Source organism: Capra hircus, chromosome 16, assembly GCF_001704415.2.
Source record: "Capra hircus breed San Clemente chromosome 16, ASM170441v1, whole genome shotgun sequence".
Lineage (NCBI taxonomy): Eukaryota > Metazoa > Chordata > Mammalia > Artiodactyla > Bovidae > Capra > Capra hircus.
The window spans coordinates 9,202,177-9,221,678 of NC_030823.1; positions in this window are offsets into that span (position 1 = coordinate 9,202,177).

The following is a 19,502-nucleotide window of genomic DNA, read 5'->3' on the forward strand; positions in this document are numbered from 1 at the left end:
GAATTTTAACACACAGCAAACCAAAGGTTGACGTCTACTGATTCAGCCCACTGAAAAAGTTAAGGAAATGGGAAAAGTTGAGAGACTTAAGAGATAATGGGGCACAAACTAACTTGAACAATTTGTTCTTAGGTAGGCGACTTAGAGGAACGTAACATTTAACCAATATTAAGATCATATTTTCTGGAATATAAATAGTGAATAATAAAGAGATTCAAAGAGAAAGGATATGCAGTGTCCTACAATTAACTCTGAAACTTCATTGGCAGGACTGATGCTGAAGCTGAAGCTCCAATATTTTGGCCACCTGATGCAAACAGCAGACTCACTGAAAAAGACCCTGATGCTGGGAAAGAGAGAAGACAGAAGGGGAAAACAGAGGATGAGATGATTGGATGGCATCACTGACTCAATGGACATGAGCTTGAGAAAGTTCCAGGAGATGGTGAAGGACAGGGAAGTCTGGCGTGCTGCAGTCCGTGGGGTCACAAAGAGTCAGACACGACTGAGCGAGTGAATGACAACAACAGGGACGTGCATGTGTACTCAGTTGCTTTGGCTTTGGTTGTGTCCAATTCTTTGCAACCCCATGGACTGTAGCCCGTTAAGCTCCTCTGTCCATGGAATTCTCCAGGCCAGAATACTGGAGTGGATTGCCATTCCCCACTAGGGGGTCTTCCTGACCCAGGGATTGCAACTGCATCTCTTGAGTCTCCTGCATTGCAAAAAGATTTTTTACAGCTGAGCCACAGGGGAAGCCTCGCAATTAGTACATTACTTCTAAAATGTTTTAAAAAATGCAACTTGAATGATTAACTATTTAAAAAGCACAAAAATAAAATGTATTCTTGGGAAGCCTAAAGATTCAACAGACAAGCATCAGAATACTTCTAGAAACAATGGATGTCAGTATAAATTAGTAACAAGATATATGATTTGTTCTAAGAATTATTTGCTACTTTTTTAAACATTTATAGTACACTTTTTGCATATTATATGTAGAAACTTAACACTAAATAAGTTGTGTCACATATAAAATATATGTTTTAATTTATAAAAAGGAACCAGTGAGCATTTTAAATAGCAATATTCCTATTTCCTCCTTTCTTATTTATGCATGAAAAGTCTGGCCAGAGTAACTATACTTAATGAACAATCATTAATCACCTACTGACAGACACTAGCAATAAAAAGCAGAGTGCATGGGAGGAATTTCAAAGTGTTTCTGGAATTGCCCCGAAACTTCAAGTTCTTTGAAGTGATGGAAAAGTTCATAAAGACATTGAATGCAGAAAAGTGAAATGCAACTTTAAATTGCAACCAAGTCATAAAGGAAATGCGCTTCATCATTTATCATTTTGGGTCTCTTAAGCACTAACTCTAATGGGTTCTCTGTATCTCTAGTGCAGAATTTGTAATGGCTTTAAATTAGTATCTCTGTGACCAAGTCTAAATTGTCCTCTTAGACTGTTACATGATTAGGGGCAGAGACTATATCATGTATGTATGTGTGTGTTTGTGTATGTGTGTGTGTGTGGCTCTAAAGCCCAACAGACAACCCAACATTTAATAGATGTTGAAGACAGGTTTGTAGCATGTGTGAGAGACAAAAAGAAAGGGCAGAAAGGCTAACTTTTAAGAGCTGTTTCTAAAATGTCCTTTTTTTTCAAGAATAGATTTCATTTATTTAAACAAGTAAGTTGTACATTCTCATTTGTTGATTTGTTTAGTCATTAGTATTTCCCACCACAAATATTACAAATTAATTGAAAGCCTACATTATTAATTGTATAAATGCAAGAGGAATATTTTTCTTATATATTTTTCTCATACAGCTTACAAAAGCACTGAAAATTTTACTTCCACAAGCTTATTAAAGTTAATAGAATATTTTAATGGTATATATTCATATTAAAAAAGCAAATGTATTACTAAGTAGGATTTACCAGAAGAAGCCTAATCCTGTAAATACAATTCCAGGGAGGCAAAAAATCATAATGTTTAGAATTTTAAAAAGAGATTATCAGGCATTCATGGTCCTAATAATCTGTTAATACTGTTTTTCTTGAAATCTATGTACTGCAATACGTAGATTAAAAATATTTTCTTATGTTTAAGTCTACACAATACTTTTAAAAATAGAAGAGCTTTCTGTTGCATTTTTCATATAGCCAAGAAGACCTGTATTAAACTATATAGTAGTTTAATATATTATGTAGGGGATACATGTTAAATATGGAATTTAAACTCAAGACTCATTCAGCATTTTTGTCACTAATAAGTATTGACAGTCACTGTAACAATGTTAAGAAAACATGCAACCACTTAAAATATGCCTAAGTATGTTGGAAAGCCAATCATTCCAAAAGTCCAACAATTTAAATGTGAATTCCATAATGCTAATGAAACTTGTTAAAAGTATTAACCAGAAGTTGGGGGGTGAATATAAAAGTAGGAAGACAAGTTGAGGCAATAACAATGCTCACTAAGTATCTGGTGATGCTTTATACAGCCAACCATTTATTGCAGGTGGGTTGAGCATCATTCACTGGTTCTGGCCAGTGAACTATTTTTTCTGGGATATGTCACTTTGGGTTTCAGGTAGTTAAGGGCCGTGTGCCTCCTCGGTCTCTCTCTTTCCTGCCACACTGACACTAAAAGCCATGTGTTCACATGGTGATATAATCTTGGGAAGGAGCCAGAATTTTCAAGTGACCAAGGATATGATGGCCTTACCGACCCCTGCCAGGTTTCTGGGGTAGCTCAGTGGCAAAGAGTCCACCTGCAAGTGCAGGAGCCACAGGAGATGTGGGTTTCATCCTGGGGTTGGGAAGATCCCCTGAAGGAGGAAGTGGCAACCCACTGAAGTATTCTTGCCCGGGAAATCCCATAGACAAAGGAGCCTGGCAGGCTACAGTCTGTGATGTGCCATGCTAAGTAACTTCAGTTGTGTCTGACTCATTGCAACCCCATGGACTGTAACCCGTCAGCTCCTGTGTCCATGGAATTTTTCAGGAACCATTTCCTTGGTTGCCATTTCCTCCTCCAAGGGATCTTTCCACCCCAGGGATCAAACTTGTGTCTCTCGTGTCTCCTGCATTGGCAGGTGGATTCTTTACCACCAGGCTGCATTGGATTAAACCAAGGACTTCTACATTTTATCCTTAGCCCAAACCCCTCCTTACTAAACCCTACACATTCCTTATAACTACCCTTTGAATGTACAAAGTTAGGTCTGTTTCAGCCAGCTCCAAATTTTCCTATGATTTTTCCCCCCGCCAAGCCTGTCTTTCTTCCAATATTCAATATATCTGGAAGTAACGCAGGCACTCCGCAATTCTGCTGGCCATGAAACGACTGGTTTTTTACCTCAGGCTCCACACCAATGTGTCCCTGAACCCATCCATTGTACTTTCAAAATAATCTCTCAGACTGACAGTCTCTATTTCCATGACCATCATGATCCTAATTCAATTTTTAAATAACTATGACCTGAACTACTATATTTCCTCCTATCCTGGTCTTTCTTGCTCCACATTTGATCCCTACGAATCCATTTTCTATATCACATGCAGAATAATTTCATCAAAACACTAGTCTAGTCTATACTGATTCTGCTAGATCCCTTCACCTAAGGTAAAGCAATTGTTTATTTTTCTATGCAGTCACATGTTTAAAATAACTCAATTATACAATAGATATGCATATAGACTATTGGCATTTATTTTATATTTACATAATATTCTGTGTTGAGCATTTTGAAGACATTACAATTTTTACAAAAGGCTAATAGTGATGGCAACGTTAATCATAATAATTGCTAACTTTTATTGAATGGCTTACTGGCTTACATGCACTAATGCAATGATTCCTCCCAACACACCCAATTATTATGATGATGATCTTCCCATATAGATAAGAAAATCAAGAAAATCCAGTCAGTGCTTCCCTAGGGTTAATGGAAAAGCCAAGATGTAAACCCAGTCTAGAGGCTGAGCTATAATAATTGTTCAGTTTATATGTGTGTGTGCCTTGTCGATCAGTTATGTCAAACTCTGTGTGATCCCCTTCGACTGTAGCCCACCAGGCTCCTCTGTCCCTGGGATTCTCCAGGTAAGAATACTGGAGTGGGCAGCCATGCCCTTCTCTAGGGCATCTTCCCAACCCAAGGATCAAACGTGGATCTCCTGCATTGCAGGTGGATTCATTACCATCTGAGCTACCAGGAAAGTTCTCATATGTGGGTAATAATAAATAAATACTTCTTGGGAGGAAAGAGAAAACTTATCATGTGAAATTATTTTGTGAATACATTTATTAGTCAATTTTAAAATTCATATTTTTATTATTATTATTTATTACAAATGCCTCTGAAACACAGTGACCCATTGCACGCCCTTCCCTAAACTGAAACTCTTATTCATAAATGTTTATTTTCAAGCTATTAAAGTCAACTTTTAAAAATTCCATTAACCTATGTTGGAAGTAGAATAACACACATAGGTCTAACATTTCAGGGCAGGCTGTGGTTACAACCATATTAATCTCTCTGCACAAAAGTACATCCAACTCTTGGTCTGATAAATCCTATTCCAGAGACACTTGCCACCTGTGAAGAAGGTTAACATCCTCCCTACACTTTGTGCCGTTGTTACAGTGATCAGACAAGGGGTCCAATGGCATTATAAGGCACTGCTGAGCTGGCATTTGTTTGTTGTAGAGGCCACTGTTGATTGTATTCTGTAATGGTGACATCTGAGACATAGGTATGTATCAGTAAAGCACCCAAAATTTAACTTGTGTTTTTTAGTGTTGCTATTATCATATGTTTTCTGACTTCAGGTTTATCACAAATATAGAAGACAACTTGTCTCACAATTACCATCTTCCTTTTCTTCTATGCTTTTTTGCACGCCTAGCAGACTTGATGACATCCTGCTCCAGAATAATGTGTTTTCTTTCTGAATATCCTTCATGCCATTGTTTTCAAATTATTTAAACTGAAAGTTGATGAGGGAAGAGGTTCCATGATGAAGGAAATTCTGCTTAGACCAGGAATACACCATGAAGGTGATACAATCTTGAGTTTTAGGGACAGTGTTCCTAATTTTGCTGATGTATGATACAATTCATCTCTGCATTTGCATACGCTTTATCACCTTTTCTGTTTCCTGGGAGCTAAACAAACAACTGCAGGGACTTTGAAATTCCTGCTAGAGATTCACTGTTCCTACCTTAGGTGGATCATTTGAGCTGTTCATGGCCTCTTCCCTTCTTGCAGGGTCTGAGTATCAAGTGGGAAATTTAACCTGCTTCTTAGGCTCAAGCAAATTGTGTCCTTAAGAGTTGTCAACCTCTTCATTTCTATGCAAGCTGTTTTCCAAAAGGGAAGTGCATAGGGTCAATTCCTGAGATAAACATTCTGTTGCTAGTATGACACTTCTGGTTGTCAGGCTCCCCACTGACTCCATAAATTTACTTTATTGATTTCAGAGGGAGAGGCTGAAAACTGATGAACCCAACATGTAAAAAATATATTTTTTAAAGTTATCAGCGTCATACTTTTTTGCCCCTGTCTTTCAAAAATCATTATCTTTAGTCTTTATTTAAGAAACAAAACTCTTTCTTTTGTAAAGAAAAAGACACATGTATTTCCCCTCATTTGATTTTGATGTAAAATTAAAGGAAGGACAAAACTTGTTAAATCTATGGTTTAACTTGGCAAAATAAATATGACTTGTCTGGGATCTATAATACCATGGGCTGAAACAGAGCCACTCCAATTTTAAATTAAAGCTCAGGGAGTGAAAGTTGGGAGTTTGGATTCTTTGATCTTAGTTCTTGAAGACTTCACAAAAGGCAATTTTTCTATATTTGCCAAAAAGACCCATCACTTAATGTAAGGCAACCTTTCAATGGCAACAGCATGAACATTATTTAGTCAGAATATTAGTTACAATAATGCACTGTACAAGCTAGAAAATGACAGAAATATAAACAGACTAAACTTGCTCTGATTCATGACTGACAGGAAGATTCAAACGCCCCCATAATGAGACTTTTCAATCTGAGGATTACAACTCCTCAGACAGGAGAGTGGCCTACCAAATGAAAATTTGTAATGCTAAGGAGAAAAAAGAGGGGGATTGAAAGTCATTCGTCATTGTAACACTTCCCTGGAGACTGAGCAGAGATAAAGTATTCTGTTCACATAAGAAATTATGGCTTTTGAAAAACTGTTTCTCTTCTACAACATTACATTGGAACTCATGAAGTGTTTCCAAATAAAAACTGATAAAGTCTAGGAATTTATGAAAAATAGTTCCTGTGATGACCCACAATTGAACTCCGCATTCTAAAAATAAATAATATGAGGGAATAGTTCCTTAAAATGTCAAAAAATATTTATCTCACAAGTGACCCCTCTGACCACAGCAAAATGAGCCAAGATATGGAATCATATTAGCCCAGGTTAGCAAATGTATGAAGTACACACCATTTATGTAGTAAATTGTGGTTTGGCCTTTGTTGTTCCATGAATATGTTTTATTGTTTTATACTTTTACGTAGTGCTTCTGTTTCCTACTGAACAGGCTTCTCTGTTTTAGTTTAGGTTCAGAAGTCAAGAGGTCAAATTTTGAAAATTCTTTCTGTTCAATATATGTTTACCTTAGACAACTGTATTAACATCTGAGGTTCATGCTTTGGCATAAGCAGTATATGACGGATGAACTTTTAATTTTTGAGCAACCCATCAGTGCAAATAAATTGTGCAGTTCATAAATATCCTAGAATCTATTGAAATCCAGTGCAATTTAAAATTCTGCAGAAGTGATTAGATAGGTCTTCAATTCACACACACATAGACACACACATATATATGCATGTCAAAACTCAACTATTTCACAATAAGAAAGACTGATTAGTTGGATGTTGATTTCTTTTTATCTTAAAGTACATAGCCAATGCTGAAAGTAAGAGTGTTAGACTTTCAGTCGTGTCTGATTCTTTGCAACCTCATTCACTGTAGCCTACCAGGCTCTTCTGTACATTGGCAAGAATACTGGAGTGGGTCGCCATTTACTTCTCTAGGGGATCTTCCTGACTCAGGAATCAAACCCACATCTCCTGCATTGGCAGGCAGATTCTTTACCATCTAAGTCTCTAGGGGAGCCCATGCTGCTTAAGTATAAAATTTAAGTTGGTCTTGCTGGCAAAACTAATATATATATTAGTATGTATCTGTTATATACTAGAGTGTTGCCCTTAAAATCAGTATGTTTGGTTGACAGATTGAGATCTCAGACTGAACGTCTTAGTTTTGATTTTCAGTTGCATCTCAGAAAAGATAAGAGATAAGTGTTAGAAAGGATGTAAAGAAAAGAGATGTTCTGTATGCTGTTGGTGGGAATGTAAATTGGTTGAGTGACTATGTAAATCCATACGGAGATTACTCAAAAAATTACAAATAGAACTGCCATATGATCCAGTAATCCTTCTGGGTATATCCATATAACATGAAATTGGTACTTTGAAAAGATATATATGTTCCTATGTTCATTACAACATTACAATACCTAAGGAATGGACAAAAAGTAAATGTCTGTCAATGGATGAATGGATAAAGAATATATTTTATATATAGGAATAGCAGAAAATATAATGTTACATTAAATTAAACATATATCTATATAATGTTATTTAATCTTAAAAAAGAAGGTGATCATGCCACTTGCAACAATATAAATAGACCTGGAGGAAACTATGCAAAGTAAAATAAACCAGATATAGAAAGAAAATGACAACCCATTCCGGTATTCTTGTCTGGGAAATTCCATGGATAGAGGAGCCTGGTGGGCTACATACAATCCATGTGGTTGCAGAGAGTTAAACATGACCTAGAGACGAAACTAAAACAACAGAAAGAAAAAAAAAAAAACCTACATGATCTCACTTATATGTGGAATTAAAAAAGGTAAATACATAATCAGAAAGTGGACTTGTGGTTACTCAGAGCAGGATATTGGGGAAATGATCAAAGGGTACAAATGCAGTTATTTAGGATAAATAAGTCTAGAGATCTACTTACTGTACAGTATGGTGACTGTACTGAATACTCAACATTTGCTAAGAGAGTAGATTTGGGGTATTCTTATCACACAGAAGCACACACAAAAATGATAACTGTGGTGAGGGGATGCTACATTCATTAGCTTGACAGTAGTAATTATTACACTCTGAATATTGGGAGACACAAGAGATATGAGGTCAATCCTTGGTCGGGAAGATAATCTGGAGGAGGAAGCAGCAATCCATTCCAGTTCTTACCTGGGAAATCCCATGGACAGAATAGTCTAGTGGGCTACAGCCTGTGGGGTCACAAAGAGTCAGATACAACTGAGTGACTGCACACCATATGTATATAAAATTATCATGTGTTACACCTGAAATATACACAATTTTCATTGAAAAATAAAATTTAAAAATTTAGCAAGCACCAACCCCCTCCAACCGTTCAAAAGCATATCTGTGCTTTTTCTGGCATGACTTTTTTTATCCAAGAGTGAACCACATTCCTAAATTACTTCCTTTCTGCTTTCTTCTTCAACCTTAGATAGCTGACCACTCTATTCTTAACTCACCTGACTTAAGTTAAATATTTTAGTGATTTGTTTCTTTAATTCAAAATAGTTCTCAGTGTTTATATACTCCATTTCGGGAACTGCTAGGACATATTAAGAGAGCATTTAAAACACACATTTGCTTTAAAAAATACAAGGAGTTTCACTTTATTTTATACAAGATTTTTTTCATAACCCTTCAAGATAAAAGACAGTCAAACTGATACTTAGACACGTGGAAGGAGCACGACATTTTTTTCCAGTGCCCCAAATTACTAGCCACCATTTAAATGATAAACTACAATCTTTGGCAGACAAAAAAGTTTAAGATAGTTAATATGCAATGAAATAGTTATATTCAGTATTCAGATTTTTAAGTGTTCAAATTTGCTTGAGACTGAGTACTTAGTCTTTAGACTCTTAATTGATGGAACTAATATTTATTCAGCGTTTGTCACAGAAGAGACAGTGCCCAGGGTTAGAGACAAAACACAATGAGCAAGATGTTGAAAGTTTCTGGCCTCAGTAAGCTTGTACACCAGCAAAGAAAATGAACAAATAACCAGGTAATTCACACAAGGCAGAGACAGAGATGAGACAAAAGCGGTAGAGAGCATTCTAGAAGTGCCCAAGCAGAGGCAGGGGGTGAGGAGAAAACCCTGATTCGGGGAGCCAAAAATGTCTCTGATTGGAAGTGTTCTTAAAATAGAGGCTGTAGGGTGAAATAAGACTAGCCAAATAGTCTTCTACTGTAAAGAAGGTAAGAAGGCCTGCAAGAGAAAAGATAAACACTTCTTTAAGGAAGCAAAATTATTTAGGGCTACACATTAAAGTTCATGTGAAGGAATCAAGTTTTGTGATTTTTATCTTTTGTATGACCTGGCTGATAACTTTATCAGCTGTGTAATGCTGAGCCAGAGTTTTTGTCTTGCTTTCTTTACCTTTAAATAAATTAATGCATAAATAAATAAACAATGGCAAAATGAAGACAAAAGAGTATAACAGCAGTACATATTTCACAGTGATATTTTCATTAATAAACGTGTTAACATACATAATTCGCTTAGAATCTGCTATGTGATACTCAATATATGTCATTTTTCCTCATATTTTATTTTAAAATTATTATGATTAATTATCAAAGAGGTTGGGCAGGGTCACTACAAGAGAGAGTAGTGACAATATTAAATGTGAATCTTACTAAAATCAGTGAGTCTGTAGGGTGAAAAAATAAATTAGAGGACAATGATTAGGAGCCTCTCATAAACTTTATGGGACTTCCCAGGGGCTCAGACCTTAAAGACTCCATCTGCAATGTGGGAGACCTGGGTTTGATCCCTGGGTCAGGAAGATGCCCTGGAGGATAAGGGCATGGCAACCCACTCCAGTATTCTTGCCTGGAGAATCCCATGGACAGGAGCATGGCAGCTACAGCCCAAGGAGTCACAAAGAGTCGGACATGACTGAGCAACTAAGCACAGCACGGCACAGCACATAATATTAATGAGGGTGGATGGTGACCTGGAGTGGGGCAGTAGTAGCGATTTGGTAAAGAAGAATGAAAAAATACAATAATTCTCAACATTAAGAATTACTATTATATTTGGATTTAGGTGACTGAATGTGATCTAAATTGTCAACTTTAGGGGCTTCACTGAAGATATGGCAGTGACAGTTACTAAGATGGAGAGAGAACTGGCACAGAACCATTTTTGTAAGGGGAAGATGACTCAGTCCATTGAGCCTTCTGAAACAAAACAGCATAGACTATAAACAACTGAAATTAATTGCACATCATTCTGGAGGCTGAATCCCAAAATCAGGATGCAATATAATTGGCTTCTAGTGAGAGCCTTTTTACTTGGCTGAAGATAACTTTTGGCTGCCATGATCTTAGTTTTCTGAATGTTGAGTTTTAAGCCAGCTTTTTCACTCTCCTCCTTCACCTTCATTAAGAAGCTCTTTAGTTCCTCTTCACTTTCTGCCATTAGGGTAGTGTCATCTGCATATCTGAGGCTATTGATATTTCTCCCAGTATTCTTGATTCCAACTTGTGCTTCATCCAGTCAAGCATTTCTCATGATGTACTCTGCATATAAATTAAATAAGCAGGGTGGCAATAGATAGCCTTGACATCAGTTCAGTTCAGTTCAGTCGCTCAGTCATGTCCAACTCTTTGCAACCCCATGAATACAGCACGCCAGGCCTCCCTGTCCATCACCAACTCCTGGAGTTCACTCAAACTCATGTCCATCGAGTCGGTAATGCCATCCAGCCATCTCATCCTCTGTCGTCCCCTTCTCCTCCTGCCCCCAATCCCTCCCAGCATCAGGGTCTTTTCCAATGAGTCAACATTTCACATGAGGTTACCAAAGTATTAAAGTTTCAGCTTTAGCATCAGTCCTTCCAATGAACACCCAGGACTGATCTCCTTTAGGATGGACTGGTTGGACCTCCTTGCAGTCCAAAGGACTCTCAAGAGTCTTCTGCAACACCACAGTTCAAAAGCATCAATTCTTTGGCACTCAGCTTTCTTCACAGTCCAACTCTCACATCCATACATGACCACTGGAAAAACCATAGCCTTGACCTACTCCTTTCCAAATTTTGAACTAGTCCATTGTTCCATGTCCGGATCTAACTGTTGCTTCTTGACATGCTTATAGGTTTCTCAGGTGGCAGGTAAAGTGGTCTGGTATTCCTTATCTCTTGAAGAATTTTCCACAGTTTGTTGTAATCCACACAGTCAAAGGCTTTAATAGTCAGTGAAGCAGAATTAGATGTTTTTAATGGAATTTTCTTGCTTTTTCTAAGATCCAGTGGATGTTGACAATTTGATCTCTGGTTCCTCTGCCTTTTCTAAATTCAGCTTGTATATCTGGAAGTTGTCAGTTCATATATCGTTGAAGCCTAACTTGAAGAATTTTGTGCATTACCTTGGTAGCATGAGAAATGAGTGCAATTGTGCAGTACATTGAACATCCTTTGGCATTGCTATTCTTTGGTGGGATTGGAATGAAAACTGGCCTTTTCCAGTCCTGTGGCCACTGCTGAGCTTCCCAAATTTGCTGGCATTTTGAATGCAGCACTTTAAAAGCATCATCTTTTAGGATTTGAATTAGCTCAGCTGGAATTCTATCACCTCCACTAGCTTCGTTTGCAGTGATGCTTCGTAAGGCCTACTTAACTTTACATTCCATGATGTCTGGCTCTACATTAGCCGGTTACTTGGGTCATCAAGATCTTTTTTTGTATAGTTCTGTGTATTCTTGCTACCTCTTCTTTATATCTTCTACTTCTGTTTAAGACCAATAGGACTCAATTGTAGAACTTCCACATATACATGTATTTATGTGTATTTACATACATTCACACACAAATGCTAAAGACTATTTCAAGAATTAAATATTATCCAAAATTGTCAAATTAGAAAAGTCAGGAAAGTCAGTAGAAAAACTTTTAGACTCAACAAACAGAGTTTCACAGTATGATATCTAGATTTAATGGATTTAGGGATGAATGGAAGCAGAAAAAAAAGAGGAGTGCTGAAAAATCTAACTTAGTCCTAAAGCAGAAATAAGAGAAATTTCCACAACTAGAGTGGCATAAGGCAAAGGTTTCATAGAAAATGGGAGAACTTCATGTATATTTAAATGCCAATGAGTAGAATAAAAATGAAAGACATATCCTGAATATCATAGAGAAGAAAGAATAACCAAAGGTATAGTGCTGACAGGTGGAAATTCAGTTTCAGACAGGGAGATGTTCTGTTATTAGGAGAATATGCCCTGCTTTCATTGTAACATCATTGAAGTAGAAAGGGATGGTACAGAGTCACAGCAAAGAAGACTTTCTGTCTGCTATACAAATTATCTCAACCGTATTGCTCGGGTGCCCATCACAACTTCTGTACAATATCCATCAGGAGATAAGTAAATAAACATCATTGGGTAGTTGAAACTGTAACATTTTTAAATTAAAATAAATTAGAAAGAAAGATGTTTGTTTCACACTTCATTCCTAAAACATTTACATTAATCGTGTAGAATTTAGAGACAGGATTAGTGATAAATTGTGGAAATGTTTAGCAGTCTGACAATTATACCTTCAGGGCCTAATGAAATAAACAGAGCATCTAATGCCTGCGAGTTTTATCTCACTACTCCACTCCTGCAATACCCAAGATTTATTCAGGCCTGAAATGAAGAGTCTTAGGTACTCAGCATCCATTATTTCCTTATCAAGACTCATAATATTGATAATCCTATGGTTCGCTTGCATTTTTCTCCCTTCATGGAGTAACGGGAGGGCAGTTACAAACATATATTTAGTAGTATTATATATCCTATACAAGTTGTAGATTTATATCTGAGGAGTGAGTACTCACTGATGAATTTTAAATAGACCAAGTATATAAGACTTCAATATATATGTGCTGGGAAGACAAACTGCTGCAATCAAGGGAAAAATACATAGTTTTGACAAGAAAAGAGTTACTGTGGGTTAAACTAAGTGACTGACAATGGAAATTAAGAGGAGAAGGTGAAATTAAAGGATATTTATAAAAAGGCATCAATTATTGCAATGGTGGAATTGATATACACAAAGAAGATACTCCGGTTGGTATACCCATAGTTTTGTGTAATCCTTATGGAAAGTGCTCATTGCTAATTGTGAAATAATAAGTTATCATAATCTTCAGAGAAGCCAGGCACTTCCCTCATTTAGAACATGATAATGTGACTGAACTTCCTTCTTGATCTTACACGATCTACCTACAACTCAGGTTTACTTAGCATCTTTTCTTTAGGGAAAATATTCTGCCTCACTGCCCTTTGTGAAGAAAAAAAATTATTTGAATTTCAGTAAAAAATGCTTTTTTTAAGCTTTTATTTTGTTAGAATAAATCTTTAGGGTATAATTTAATTGTTCTCCTATCTTTCATAAACTACTTATATTGAACTCATATAATTTATTATGTCAGCAGAAATTAAATTATACCCTTGTGTTCAGTTGGGAGTCATTTTTAAAATAATTTGGCATCAGAAAGTAAAAATCTTTTTCTAATATATGATAATTGTAGTTTATTATGAAAATGGAACAAACTGCTAACATTTTCATTTCAGGAAAAAAAAAACAATGTGAGACTCAACTGATTTAATAAAATAATGTTTTGAAAGGGGAAATTACCATAAATGCACAATAAAATCTCCATTAAAATCATAAATAATCAAGTCTAAGCAGTTTATAAATATACAGCTTGACCTAATTGTTTTTCTGGCCTCCAATACCATCTGACCTCAACTACAGGTTCCCGAACACTGATGCCAGTCTCTCTAGACAATGCAGTATTGTCTTTTGAAATGCTCATCTTCTCCCCACCCAATCAGAGAAAGCACTGTTGGCAAACTTATCTTGGACATATAATCTGAAAACCAAGTTTAAGAAATGCTTGGGGAAATTACTGGTCTCTTTCTGTTACTTCATTCTCAGGATTATTCATGTCCAGAGTGGACTATAAGATCTGGAATCCCTTTATAATCAATAGAAGGAAAAATCACTTCTGATAAACTAACCTTGCTGTTCATCTGAGAGAGCAGAATATTCTTCCGAGTTTTGTCTTAAGAGGTCAGAACCATTCAAACTTTTTCCTTTTAAAGATTATTACTTAGTGTGTCTAAATTAAAAACAATATCCATTAACCCAATTATTCCACACCCCAACTCTTACCTCTGGCAACCACCAATCTGTTTTCTGTACCTATGAGCTTTATATATATATATATAGTCAGCATTTGTCTTTCTCTGACTTATTCCACTTGTCATAATGCCCTCAAGTTTCAACTATGATTTCCCAAATGGGAAGATTTCATTCCTTTTTATGAATGAATTATATATCCCTCAATTTCTTTTTTTTATTTTTATTTTTTTTTAATTTTTATTTTTAATTTATTTTGCTTTACAATACTGTATTGGTTTTGCCATACATTGACATGAATCAGCCACAGGTGTACATGAGTTCCCAATCCTGAACCCCCCTACTACCTCCCACCTCATATCATCTCTTTGGATCATCCCCATGCACCAGCCCCAAGCATCCTGTATCCTGTATCGAACATAGACTGGCGATTCGTTTCTTACATGATAGTATACATGTTTCAATGCCATTATCCCAAATCATCCCACCCTCTCCCTCTCCCTCAGAGTCCAAAAGTCCGTTCTATACATCTGTGTCTCTTTTGCTGTCTTGCATACAGGGTCATCATTACCATCTTTTAAATTATATATATATATATATATATATATATATATATGTGTGTGTGTGTGTGTGTGTGTGTGTGTGTGTTAGTATACTGTATTGGTGTTTTTCTTTCTGGCTTACTTCACTCTGTATAATCAGCTCCAGTTTCATCCACCTCATTAGAACTGATTCAAATGTATACTTTGTAATGGCTGAGTAATACTTCATTGTGTACAGATTCAATGTAATCCCTATCAAGCTACCAGCGGTATTTTTCACAGAGCCACAGTTTCTTTACCTGGGTTTCCTTGGTCGCTCAGATAGTAAAGAATCTCCCTGAATGCAAGAGACCCGACTTTGATCCCTCAGTTGGGATGATGCCCTGGAAAAGGGAATAGCAACCCACTCCATTATCCTTGCTTCGAGAATTGGAGAATTCCATGGACAGAGGAGCCTGGCAGCTATAGTCCATGGGATTGCAAAGAGTTGGATACAACTGAGCTAGTAGCACATATGTATATATACCATAATTTATTTATCCATTTGATAAAAATGTTTCCATATCTCAGCTGTCATAAATATTGCTGTAATGAACATGGGTGTGCATATATCTTTTCAAATAAGTACTTTGTGTGTGTGTGTGTGTGTTTCTCAGATCAATGCACAGAAGTTGACTTGCTGGATCAAATACTAGTTCTATATCTATATCAAATAATTGCATCAAATACAATAAAATACCTAAGAGTAACTTTAACCTAGGAAGTAAAAGACATGTGTATTGCAAATAATGACAAAAAATAAATTGAAAATCACACAATAAGTAAGTTATGAATTAGAAGAATTAATATTGCTGAAATGTTGATTACCCAAAGAAAAAAATATATATATATATATGAAAGTGAAAGTGAAGTCGCTCAGTCATGTCCAACTCTTTGCAACCTCATAGACTGTAGCCTACAAGGCTCCTCCACTCATGGGATTTTCAAGGCAAGAGTACTGGAGTGGGTTGCCATTTTCTTCTCCAGGGAACCTTCCCGACCCAGGGATGGAACCCTGGTCTTCTGCATTGTAGGCAGATGCTTTGAGCATCTGAACCAGCATATATATATATACATATCTGATGTAAACTCTATCAAAAGTAATGGCATTTGTCACATAAGTAGAACAAAGAATCCTAAAATTTGTATGGAAATAATCAATAGATGTATTTGGGTTGTTTCTGTATTTTGGCTATCATGAATAATGCTGCCATGAAAATGAGTGCAGAGATATCTCTTTAAGACTCTGTCTACAACTATTTTGAGTATATTCCCAGGAGTAGAATTGGTGTATTATTAGGTGATTCTGTTTTTAATTATTAAGCAGTCTCCATGCTCTTTTTCAAGTGACTCTACCATTCCACATTCCCACCAATAGTGCAGAGGAGTTCTATTTTTTCACATCCTCAGAAACACTTTTATCTGCTTTTTTAAAATAGTAGCCATCCTGAAAGGTATGAGGTAGTATATCATTGGAGTTTTCATTTGCATTTCCATAATGATTAATGATTGTTGAGTATATTTCCATGTGCTTATTTGTCATTTGTGTATATTCTTTGGAGAACTGTCTAATTAAAGTACCATTCTGGAATTGGATTGTGTTCTACTTTTGTTGTTAAATTGTAGGTGTTCTCTGTATATTTTGAATACTAATCACTTATCTGATATATCATTAACAAATACTATCTGCCATTCTCTGTGTTCCATTTTTATTCTGTTGATAGTATCATTTGGTGCACAATTATTTAAAATAATTTTATGAAGTCTATTTTTTGCTAATCCCTTTGATAACATATTCAAGAGATCATTGACAAATCCAATGCTGTGAAGTTTCATAGGTTTAACATTTATTTTTAGTTCTTTGATTCATTTTGAATGTTTTGTATATGGTATTAGGTAAAGATCCAAGTTTATTCTTTTTGTATGTGACTATCCAACTTTCCTAGCATGATTTGCTGCAAGATTATCCTCTCCTCATTGAATGGTCTAGCATCCTTGTCAAATATTTGAGCATACATATTAGGGTTCATTTCTGGGTTCCTTGTTGTAATCCACTGACCTATATTTCCATCTTTATGTCGATACCATACTGTTTGGAGTCCTAAGTGTTGTAGTATGTTTTGAAATGAAAAAATATCAGACTACCAGATTTGTTCTTTTTCAAGCCTGTTTCAGCTACCCTTGTTTCCTTGAGATTCTGTATATATTTTAGGATGAGTTTTTCTATTTCAAAAAAAAAATACCATTAGGATTTTGATATGAATTGCATTGAATCTATGGATTACTTTGGGTAGTATCAACATCTTAATATTTAGCCTTCCAGTGCATGAAAATAGGCTGTGTTTCCATTTATTTATATCTTTTTAAATTACTTTCAGTTGTATTTTGAACTTTTCACTGTACAAGCCATACGCCTCTGTAGTTGTTTATTATTCACCTCATTGACAAAGAATTTTATTCTATTTGATGCTATTAAAATTAGAATTGTTTCCTTTTCAAATTGTTCATTGTTATTATATAGAAATGAAATGCAACTGATGTAATTTTCTGTTGACTTTGTATTCTGTTACTTTGCTGAATTTAGTAGTTCTAATAGTTTTGTGTGTCTGTGAGAGAGAGAGAGCTCTTCATGCTTTCTTCATTAAGATCACAATATTTCAAACTATTTCATTAGTATTATATTTGTTATGGTGGCCTGTAATCAGAGATCTTTGATGTTACTGGTACAAAAAGAATATGAGTTGCTGAGGGTTCAGATGCTGCTTAGCACTTTTTAGCAATGAAGTATTTTTAATTAACTTTTTAAGATATTATGATATTGTACACTTATTAGACTATGGTATAGTGTGAATATAATTTTTATATGCACTGAGCAAAAATATTATATGACTCACCTCATTGCAGTATTTACTTTATTGTGGGTGATTCAAATCTGAACCCTCAATATTTTCAAGGTACGTCTCTGTGTTTCTGTTTTCATTCATCTCTAGTTATTTTCATTGCCAACATCCGCTGGATCATGGAAAAAGCAAGAGAGTTCCAGAAAAAACATCTATTTCTGCATTATTGACTATGCCAAAGCCTTTGACTGTGTGGATCACAATAAACTGTGGAAAATTCTGAAAGAGATGGTAATACCAGACCACCTAACCTGCCTCTTGAGAAATCTGTATGCAGGTCAGGAAGCAACAGTTAGAACTGGACATGGAACACCAGACTGGTTCCAAATAGGAAAAGGAGTACGTCAAGGCTGTATATTGTCACCCTGCTTATTTAACTTCTATGCAGATTACATCATGAGAAATGCTGGACTGGAAGAAACACAAGCTGGAATCAAGATTGCCGTGAGAAATAACAATAACCTCAGATATGCAGATGACACGACCCTTATGGCAGAAAATGAAGAGGAGCTAAAAAGCCTCTTGATGAAAGTAAAAGAGGAGAGTGAAAAAGTTGGCTTAAAGCTCAACATTCAGAAAATGAAGATCATGGCATCCAGTCCCATCACTTCATGGGAAATAGATGGGGAAACAGTGGAAACAGTGTCAGACTTTATTTTTGGGGGCTCCAAAATCACTGCAGATGGTGACTGCAGCCATGAAATTAAAACATGCTTACTCCTTGGAAGAAAAGTTATGACCAACCTAGATAGTATATTCAAAAGCAGAGACATTACTTTGGCGACTAAGGTCCATCTAGTCAAGGCTATGGTTTTTCCTGTGGTCACGTGTGGATGTGAGAGTTGGACTGTGAAGAAGGCTGAGTGCCAAAGAATTGATGCTTTTGAACTGTGGTGTTAGAGAAGAGTCTTGAGAGTCCCTTGGACTGCAAGGAGATCCAGCCAGTCCATTCTGAATGAGATCAGCCCTGGGATTTCTTTGGAAGGAATGATGCTGAAGCTGAAACTCCAGTACTTTGGCCACCTCATGTGAAGTGTTGACTCATTGGAAAAGACTCTGATGCTGGGCGGGATTGGGGGCAGGAGGAGAAGGGGACGACAGAGGATGAGATGGCTGGGTGGCATCACGGACTCGATGGACGTGAGTCTGAGTGAACTCCGGGAGATGGTGATGAACAGGGAGTCCTGGTGTGCTGCGATTCATGGGGTTGCAAAGAGTCGGACACGACTGAGCGACTGAACTGAACTGAACTGAGCTAGGTATTTTCTAATTCCCTGTGTGATGTCTTCTCTTTCTGTTTGTTATTATGAGGCATGTTGTTGATACAATTTTTTTAATTTTCCAATTTTTTTCTGTTACTTATATCTAGCCTTATCCCATTGTCATCAGAATAAAATAGTCTATATGATATCTTTTTAAATCTACTGAGACTTAATTTGTGGCTTAACATATGATCTATCCTAGACAATGTCCCTTGTGTACTTGAGAAAAGATGTGTATTCTGTTGATTTTGGGAAGAGTGCCCTGTGGAATTCTGTTATATCTAATTGTTTTATTGTATTATCAAGTATCTATTTGTCTAGTTCTCATCCATCTGGTTGTTTTATTTAGCATTAACCGCACGAAGGCACTGGCCCTTTAAAGCCCTGAAGGCCATTTCAGATCTCTAATATTTGGATGACATGTTCCTTTAGTCCAGTTAT